This window comes from Pempheris klunzingeri, chromosome 19 (assembly GCF_042242105.1).
Source record: "Pempheris klunzingeri isolate RE-2024b chromosome 19, fPemKlu1.hap1, whole genome shotgun sequence".
Classification (NCBI taxonomy): domain Eukaryota; kingdom Metazoa; phylum Chordata; class Actinopteri; order Acropomatiformes; family Pempheridae; genus Pempheris; species Pempheris klunzingeri.
This window is the reverse complement of record NC_092030.1, coordinates 21,046,901-21,058,014: the sequence shown is the minus strand read 5'-3', so window position 1 is coordinate 21,058,014 and position 11,114 is coordinate 21,046,901.

Sequence of the window (11,114 nt, the reverse complement as noted above, 5' to 3'; positions counted from 1 at the left end):
TCACAACTCCAGCCAAACTAAAGGCTTTCATGTCGTCTTCATCCACCTCTTCATCACCTCTTGGTGCCTGCACTGCTGCGACGCAGACACGTAAATCAGCCTTTCACGCTTTCATGTGATCATCAGACAACAAAAGCAGAAGCACACAGTTACCAACAGCAGTCCAGCTTCCAGTCGATCACATCTGGAGCCAAAAAGCTACGATCAAATTCAATTAATCTGATAATCAATTTGAGTGTAGACAGCTATTAGTGTTGGAGTGTGTGTGGAGCGCTGGAGGGGACGAGCGACTGGCAGCTCGTCAGCGGAGATGATTAAATAGTCCCTCTGCTGCTTAATCAAACACAACACAAACACACTTTACACATCAGCTGCCAGCCGACCTTCTTCTCCAAGTGCAGCTGCAAACTCAGAGAGACGCTCCTGACTTCCCAGAGAGCTTATCGTCGTCGTGTATGTTCAGCTGCAACAACTGATCGATTAGTCAAGCGGCAGGAAATTAAAGCTACTTTAATAAGTGATTAATAGTTAAAACATTTCCTGGTTGCAGCTTCTTCTTCTTCTTCTTCTTCTTCTCTCGTGTGAAGATTTGCTATTAAATTATTCTATTAATTTTAATCTATTTTTAATCATTTTCAGCTTTGGACTGTTGCTTCTCACCATTTTTACAAACCAAACTTCAATGAAAAGAATCAGCAGCTGCAGTTTGATACTAAAGAGTTCAAATCCTGCTTTTCCATCAATGAGGAGGATCAATAATCTACTGATAGAATCTATAATAGTACAACAGTCACAGTTAATGCTTTAAACAGTTTCCTCATCACACTCACAGACTTTTACTGTCCCAGAGTATTTTACAGAGTGGTATTAGTACTTTTACTGCAGTAAATGATCTGAATACTTCCTCCATCTGTTGTTAAATAAATGCTGTGGGATAAAAAGTCCAGTACTGACATCCAACATGTAGTACAGTAGAAGTATAACGAAGGGAAATACTCAACCTCAAAGTTGTACTAAAGTACAGGAGCTGAGTGAACGTACTTCACAGCACTTTTCATAAGAAATATGAGCTGTTAGATTATAATATAGAATATATAATAGTAGTAGTAGCAGACACAGAGGGCCACATTTAACCGTATTATCATTATACTCACATACTTTTACTTGTAACAGTATTTGTACTGTGTGGGATTAGTACTTTTACTTCAGTAAAGACTCAGAATACTTCTAATAATGTCACTAAACTCACTACTAACATGGTCTCCTGTTTCTGAGTGAGTTAACTAAAGTGACTACCTGTGCAGCCTCTGGGTATATATCATATTTACATTTATCTAACAGTGTCCTCCAAACCTTCCCAAACACCATCATCCCCATCGTTACAGCGTGGACGAGCTCCCAGACACCAACAGGACGTCTCGTTTTGTTCCACAGACGGTGCATCACTCATATAACAAACTACATCCTCCACAGTGATCATACAGCTGCATCAGCACCATCTGTATCAGACTGCACTGGTTCGAGCGACATGCACCTAATAAAGAGAATAAATGACTTCCACTAGCCATGAATCTACTGGAAAATAGTGTAATAATAACCTCTTTGCACATTCACAACAGCAACAAGGTGCTAAATTACTTCTTCTGTCCAAAAACCCAAAGTTATTAGTTAAATCTAACTGTCACACATAAGCCTGCACACTGGAGGAAGTAAAAGCATGTTCCATATTTTTACTTTAATAGAAATGACTTAAATCATCATCGTATTGATAGTGACACCACTTTTCCTTCTTCTCTCCTTCCAGGGACTCTTTTTCATCTTCTCATTATTTTCTCTGTTCACTGATTAATCATTTAAAAGATGTCGTGGTTCCAAAACCCCCAAAATATCCAATCTATTATCGTGCAAAACCAGGAAAAGCTGCAAAGTTTCACATTTGAGAACCTGAAACGATCAAATTTCAGTCAAATCAAACTGGTCGCACCTTAAGTTTTCCATCAGTCACCTAAAAAGCTCCAGTGTTTGCAGTGGAGCTCTGAATATTTCTGGGAACCCTGAACTAAACCTTCCACTTCTACTTTCCTCCCTGATGCAGCACGCCTGTTAATTCCAGCTTCTTATCACATTAATATGCACTCAAACATGTTTAAATCTGCTCAGATCTTCACGCACACCTTCCACTTTCTCTCGTGACCTCTCATATTAAATCTCTGTCAGTCTGCTTGAACTGTGGAACATCGTTTTGTTCCCCACATACAAAACACTACTTTTTTTTTTTGGCAAACCCTTCATGCAAAACAGAGCGTGTTTGTGAAGAGGACTCTCTCCAGCTGAAAAGCGTGAACGACCATTCATAAACATGGAGAGGTCCTCTCAGCCGTCTGACTGCACAGAATCAAGCTTCTCAGTATTGTGGCTATATTTCCACACAGTGCACGATTCACCACATGGAATGACAAGCATTCTTCCAGCTTCTGCACTCAGGAGGATTTCTCTACTTTTGCATGTTTGATATGATTAGAAATTAAATATATTTGGGTTTTGGACAAAAAACACGACACCTGAAGGCGTCATCTCGGGTTAATTTACCATTTAACACTGCGAAACACACTTTATTTAAAATAACTTGACTGACAGAAGTGCCTGACTGCTGGTTTTTCTGAATAAAGCAACTGAGCGAAGAAGGTCAGAGCCTGATAGCTCTGCTGGGTGAAATCCTCCTGTACAGTACGCAGGCTTAACTGGCTGACCTGCAGCGCACGTGCCGTTAATAAAGCACTAATGGAGAGAGCTTCAGCGGGATGGGAGAGATTATCAGTCCATCGCTGGTTAGAGACAGAAGAGCAAGCAAATGTCTGCTCACAACATTTAAAAGCAGATATTATTACTCAGGAGGAGTGACAGACTGTCTCACACTCACAAAAGACTGAGAGGAAGCGTGGTGAATAAAAGCTCTGGAGGGGCTCTTTAGTGTCGACGTGTGTGTGCTGGTGTTACGTGTGCTACAGGTGCCTGATTAGAGAGACCAGGAGCAAGATTTGGGTCAAAAAGAGACTCAGATATCAGGAAAAGACACAATAAAGCCCCCGTTTCTCTCACTTTACTGTGTCTGTCTGCACATCTGGAAGCACCCTGAACACAACAGGCTTTTTTAAACCAGCTTCTTCATCCAAGATGTAAACACGGACCCAAACTAAGTCAGCACAGACTGGCTCGGAGCCAAACACAGCATGTCACTGTAGCCAGGAGAGAAAACCCCAGAAACACAACAACAACCCCATGCATGTCCTCACTGCTGCTGCCGAGCACCCACAGTCCTCCAGCAGCTCCTGCAGAAGCGTGCACCTCCGTCCTGCACACACCACTCTCATTTTTAACTCCACATCCATGCAAACCATGCAGAGCTGAACCTGCAGCACCAACTCCAAACCACACATGCTGCTCTCATTTGCAGCAGAACAGAACAAAGCATCTGAGCAGCAGCAGCAGCAGCCTGTCTGTCTGTCTGCCTGCCTGTCTGTCTGTCTGCCTGCCTGCCATCACTAAAAAAAAAAAAAAAGAAAAATGAGAAAAGCAGATGTTTTGTTTCACCTACCTGCCTCAGCAGCTCAGCACACGCACATATGTTGAGGCTGCAGCTCGCAGCAAAACGCAGGCATGATTAGCAGGAGATGATGATGATGATGATGATGATGGTGGTGAAGATGATGATGATGATGATGGTGGTGGTGTTAATGCAGAGTGTGTGTCCTGTTTCTGGTGGGTAAGGCAGCGTGTTGGTGTCGTAGCCTCAAGTTTGAATGATGCATGGTCGCCTTGTGAGTGGAAACAAGAGCCGTGGAGGCGCTTTAACACGCTGCTGGCACCGCTAGCATCTGGAGGCTAACCACTTAGCTCCCGTTAAGTTTCTCTAACGCTAGCTTCGCTCGGGGCTAACTTCGCCTTAGCTCCGCGGTACCGGAAGGCGGCCAGGAGAGGAGATAACCACAGTAAACTGATCATCAATATCTGTAACAAGAGCTCAACTCACCTTTTTTACCTGCTCCGGCTGCCAGACGATGAAGCCGCCGCTTGTGGACAGTTAAGTTAGCATCTAGCTAAGCTAGCTAGTGTCGCAGTCGGGCTAACCAGAGCGCCTGCTTGATAACCGTGTTGTCGAACCTTGTTAGGCTATTAATAATAAATTCAGCGCTGTCTTCTTTTTGTTTTCACACTCACAGACTTGTGAGGACTAAATGCACCATTCGGCGTTTGAATTATTATTATGCTGCTAGTATTTATTGCAAAACCTGCCTTAAAGAGTAGCTAATAACTGTGAGAACTAACTAAGAACTAATTAGAAGAAGCTTGTTGCAGTCTGTGCTTGTTGCAGGCCATAACCTGGCAGCTCGGTATACCTCCCTCATTGCACAATGACCCTCTATAATATATTCATGAGATCACAGGGCTGATGTCTCCCACAGAGAAAGGCATTTTCCTGTCCCTCCTCCTACAAGTCAGGCGGCTGACTGACTGCAGACCAGAGCAGCAGATCATTTTAGGGAAGAGAGAGGAGGGTGGTGGATGGAGATGGAGGAGGAGGGATGTTAGTGTGTGTGTGTGTGTGTGTGTGTGGATGGAGATGGAGGAGGAGGGGGGGAGTGAGAGATAGATCATGGATAATGACGTCACCCACAAATGATCACGTATGTATGATCCATGCATGCAACATGGTGTGTGATTTCCACTCATCACGCACCTGCAACACCGACATGCGTGTCACATACTGGTGCACACACACACACACACACACACACACACACACACACACACACACACACACGTATGTGCAGAGGAAGAGAGGTGGTGTCTGTCTGGTGCCACTTGAAGCCAGGCAGTGTGCTTCAGCAGCAGCACAGAGGGCCGGCAGCGGGTGTTTTGGAGTCATTAGAGGTGTCTGCAGTATCTTGCCTGAGGGCAGTGCAGCGTGGAGAATAAAAAAGTCCAACCTGCCTGTGTTTTTCAGACCTCTGTTGCCCTGGAAACAGGTGCAGAGATTTCCCATTTCTTCATTTTTTCTCTACACTATCCATATCACTCCCCACCACCACCACCACCACCACCACCTCTACACTCCACACACTGCTGCTGCTGCTGCCGCTGCTTCCTCCCCCACGACCTGCCGCATAGTACAATCACACACACACACACACACACACACACACACACACGTACACACTTTGCACACAATTTCCAATCTACTGCAGTCATTTCACAATGTCACAGGACTGTATCTGACTCCCTAACGGCGTTCCCACACACACACACACCGCTGACCCTGCTCTGACTCAAAGCATCAGTGCTGCAACAATCTGACCTCCAGGAGGAGAAGAAGAAGAAGAAGAAGAAGAAGAAATATAGGAGGGTGGGGGGGGGGGGGAGAGGAGGGAGGTAGGAGGTAGATGATGGGGAGGGTTGAGGAGACAAAGAGGGAACAACTGAAACCAAGGACTAGTGGGAGTAAAAACAAAGCCTCAGATTTTAACAGCCCCGGTGCTTTTGGTGGAGGATGAAGCCGAGTCTGCACGCACCTCCGTCTTTATCCTTACACCCTCGAAATGGGGGAGAGAAAAAAATGGAAGACACCTCCAGAGGAGAGGAGGAGAGGAGGAGGAGGGATCCCTCCTATTCAAACAGACGTAGAATTACAAGTCTGCACAATTAGCATGAGGACATTATTAATAGATTTTAAATGTAGAATAAGCAGAATATGGAGGGGGGGGGGGGGGGGGGGGGACAGGGAAATGGTAATCCCTGCTTTCCCTTCTCTAAAAATGTTCATCCAATTATGCTCATGGGAGTGTTACCAACAGTTCGGGCAGATGGTTCACCATATTGCACACACACACACACACACACACACACACACCTATTTCATAATTGTAGGTGTTATTGTGAATATTAAAGCCTAACGTGCTGAGGACAGGAGGCATATGTGTCGCAGAAACACACACAGGAGAGACACATTCACACCATCACCCCCCCCCTCCTCCTCCTTCCTCCTTCCTCCCCTCGTCTCCTCACTTTCAGGCCTTTTTAAGTCATCCTTGTGTTTCTGCAGTGTTATGTGTGCATACCATTGTAGTGACTTCTCTTTGGCAGGAGGCAGCACATTCCAGGGAAATGGCTGACCCAGAATAACACACGCAGACGCAGGACGAACCATCCAGCCAGCCAGTGAGGTTCCTCCACCCTTTTGGTGCCTGAGCGGTCCCTTTCCTGACACACACACACACGTGATGTTTCATGCAAGGAAAACACGGCCACACATGCTGTACGTGGTGCACGCAGCTGGGGGAGCAGCCCACATGACTGTCATCACTGGAGCTCATGACAGGGTTTGACCTCCATGTGCTCCATAACTTCACTGTCATGTCCACAAAACACAGAAAACCCTCTCTTCCACCCGCCGTCAGCACCGTCGCCCCTCCGGCTCTGTGAGAGCACACGCACCCACATACAGGCCTTCTGGTCTAATAAAGGCTCCGATCAACACCCAGATTATCAATAAGCTGTCTAGGCAGGGAAGGACGGGCTGAAACACCCTTCTGCTGCTCCATAGAAGAAATGTTTCATCTGTTTTATTGATCAAAATTCCTTAAATAATGGAAATATTTGAAAAAATAAATTTAAGGGCAGGTAGTTGGTCAACTGTGGAAACAATAAGCAGTTCTCTAAAAGGACTGAACAAATCCAACTCACACCCAATATTTACACAGTGAATATAATATAATATAATATAATATAATATAATATAATATAATATAATATAATATAATATAATATAATATAAAATAAAATAATATAATGTAATATAATATAATATAATATAATATAATATAATATAATATAATATAACATGATATAAAATAAAATAATATAATATAATATAATGTAATGTAATGTAATGTAATGTAATGTAATATAATATAATATGATATATAATATAAGTGATACGAGTACTGATACTGCTGATAGTACTAATACTAATACTACTACCACTAATAATAACACTAATACTAATACTACTTATACTACTACTAATAATAATAATAATACTAATACTAATACTACTACTAATACTACTAATACTAATACTACTACTACTACTATAGTCACAGGGGTTATTTTCCTACATGAGTACTTCCACTGTTAGTGAAGTAGTACCAGTGTGTTTTTTTACTTCAGCTGTGAAGTATTCCCACAGTGTCGTACTTTGGTAAATGATGTGAACACTGAAGATGAGGATGATGATGATGAGGATGATGATGATGATGATGATGACTCCCTCTCCTCACAGTATTTTCCCTCCCGTCTCACTGGCTGAGAGCAGTTTGTCACAGTTAGCGTGAACTCTGATGTTTCATCTTTCTACATGTGACTCCTACGACCATCTGCCCACTCTCTGCTCTGAGCGTGTTCTCAGTGAATCACATGTTTCAGGCTCCAAACTTGATGTAGGCGCTTTGATCCGAACATCTGGAGCAGCTGGACCGGGTGACTGGATGCAGGCGGAGGTGTCTCCTTGTTCCTCTCACAACACAAGTAACCAGCTTCTGAAGATTAAACCTTAAAGAACCCAGGTTCTATCTGAGGTCGCCTTCAAGAACCACAGAGACGGAAATGTTCTATTAATGATAGAACATAACATATAACAATATTCTGATACTACTGATAGTACTACTGATAGTACTGATAGTACTACTGATACTACTGATAGTACTGATAGTACTGATACTACTGATAGTACTGATAGTACTACTGATAGTACTGATAGTACTGATAGTACTACTGATACTACTGATACTACTGATAGTACTACTAATACTACTGATACTACTAATACTACTGATACTACTGATACTACTGATAGTACTGATAGTACTGATAGTACTGATAGTACTGATACTACTGATAGTACTACTGATAGTACTGATAGTACTGATAGTACTGATACTACTGATAGTACTGATAGTACTGATACTACTGATAGTACTACTGATAGTACTACTGATAGTACTGATAGTACTGATACTACTGATAGTACTGATACTACTGATAGTACCGATAGTACTGATACTACTGATACTACTGATACTACTGATAGTACTACTGATAGTACTACTGATACTACTGATACTACTGATAGTACTACTGATAGTACTGATGGTACTGATGCAGTTTTCCAAATGAAAAAGCTGTGCAGAGTTTGTGAAAAGTCTAAAATAAAATAACAATATGTAGAGAAAATAAAACAGAATAGTATAGATGACACTAAAGTCTAACCTTAGATTAGACTGAAGAGGTGGAGTAAAAAGCTTCTGGACTGTTCTGACTCTGCTCTGGTGTCAGTTTCACATGATGAAAACACACAGTCATGTTTGCAGTCGGCTCTTTGCTGCCGTCCTGTGTTCAAACATCAGACTGCACTGGTGCTGATACAGCAGGGTGTTACACGTGGACACTAACATGTGCTGCCTCCATCATACATGTATGAATCATACATGCATGTGGCCATGATGACCTTTTCTGCAGCCTGATTCTGCTCACTTTGTTGTTGCCAGTTTGCCCAAAAGAAAACAAATAGCAGATAAAGAACAGGTCTGAAGCTGTGGCCAACAGCTGACACTAATTAAGTGTTTAGACATCTTGTTTATACCCCAAAGATCTCCTAAATTATGGGAACTAATTCTAAGTGTGTGACAGCATTATGGAAAGGATCCCTACAGAGAGAGACCTGGAAGATCCTTTTGGTTTAACCACAAACAGCCGTTATGTCATTATCTTCAAAGCCACCAGACTCCATTTATAAAAATAGTAATTCTACCTGGCAGAACATGGGAGCTGCTGGTCTAGTTGCTGTGCTTTTGGTGTTTTTATGTGTTAGTTTGGATCCAAACTGACTCTTTTTAAACACCAAAGTTACACAATAACACAAATTAACGAACACTTTGATGCAGCCGTAGGCCAGCAACACACATATACTGCAATGTTAAATCGCTATTTTTGTCAATGGAGTCTGGTGTGTTTGAAGAGAGTGCTGTTTGCTTGCTTTAAGTGAATATTGTTTGTCAGACATGCTGTTGCAAATGAAAGACTTTATAAGATGTGTTATAACTGAAAAAAAAAAGCACTGTTCAACAGGAACTATAATCTTTATTGAAAACAGTAAAACATACAACACTATATGAAAATAAATACATCCGTCAAATCTGAGGAATCTCATCACGTCTTTGTACAACTTTCGACCATTGCTGGCGTGATTTTCTTCATTAAGATTAAATGTGGTGATTTCAAGTAATCTGTTACATTTGGCACAAATGGAGACGTAAACAGCGGCGTGGCGGGACGGCGAGTGAACCACGGAGGAGGAAATAAATAGGGATATATGAGAAAAATGAAATGAGGTGTGTTTATGTTGAAGGAAAAGTTTGGATGTTATCAGTTGTCAGTGTATTACACCTACAGTAGATGGAGGCATGGAGGAAAATGTATTTTAGCCACCTAAAAACAAATAATCCCTTTAAGTGTAGGCTATATTTAGAATATTATCACTGCTTTATGTTATATCAGACAGCCCTTTAGACGGGGAACTGAAGATGGTCTTTCTTTCTCTTAAGAGCCACCAGACTCCATTGATAAAAATACTAATTTAGCCTCACAGAAAACCAGAATTACTGTTCTACTGCTGCCTCCATCAATTAGGTTTTTTTTACATTATTGTGTGACTTTTAATGTTTTAAGTGGTTAGTTTGGATCCACACTGATGTCTTACTTCATTGATGAAGGCAGCAGTAGACCTGCAACTCCCATGTTATGAAAAGTAAAATTACTGTTTTTGTCAATGGAGTCTGGTGGCTTTGACGAGCGTGAAGAGAAACAGAGAGCGGCTTCAATTTCCCGTTGAAAATGGCCGTCTGACGGTAATCTAAAGTGGTGACAGTATTCTAAATATAGATATATAATTAAACATATATGTTTTAAAAACTCCAAATTTCAGATTATCACCTTTTTTCACCAGTGTCAGATTATGAGGCATTGCAGGGTTGCCAGTTTAAAGGAACAGTTTGAGATTTTGGGACTTATTCGCTGTCTTGCTGGATGATCGATGTGATTATCGATACCACTCTGATGTCTGTATGATAGATATGAAGCTAAAGCCAGCAGCTTGTTAGCTTAGCTTAGCATAAAGACTGAAAACAGCCTGTTTCTGCACCTTAAAGGTTTACAGAGGACGCAGCAATGACACCCCAATCGACCGTCCGCTGTCGGTAGCAGACCTGCTCACGTCGTGACTGGCTGTGTGTTGGAAACTGTACGAATTCTGTGTTTTATTCTGTGCATTTCCGTTATTATCTCAGTCAAACTAAATGTAAATAAATCCTAAATTCTGATAAATTATAGTTCAATATTAGTTAACACACTGAGAATTGGGATTTGCATTTAAACCAAAACTACTATAATAAAACCATCACTGTGAACTACTTATATGTAGCTCCTTCAAACTTCACTGTTGTTTTATTTGCTTAATTTTTAGGCTCTTATTGCTGAAACTCATATGACTTATGGCAGGATTATATATTTGGATTAAGTAGAGTCAATCGCTGCCCACATCTTTGATTTTTTTAGACTTTAATGAGTATTTGAAGTCACACAAGCTCCAAACAAACAGAACTCGTAGTAATTTAAACGCTGTAGTGTTAACATTGAAGGCGTTAAACTTAATTAGATCTTTTTCTCTACAATGAGACGCTAATCATAATGTCATAAGGTGACGTCGCCCCGAGCAGGTCTGTCACCTCCACCGGCACATAAACATTTTTACACCTTGTCATGAGTGAGCTTTGGACAGAGCCAGGCTAGCTGTTTCCCCCTGCTTCCAGTCTTTATGCTAAGCTAAGCTAAGACTGTTCCTTTAAATATGTTGTTCAACATTTCCTCTGATCGTCTCATTAAAACCTAAATGAATAATTTGATCCTTTTACATGCTTTATTTTGGTTCTGGATTCTGCAGAGCAGCTCAACATAATTTAGTAATTAACAAAGTAAAAGCAAATTAAACTTTTGGGCTAAAG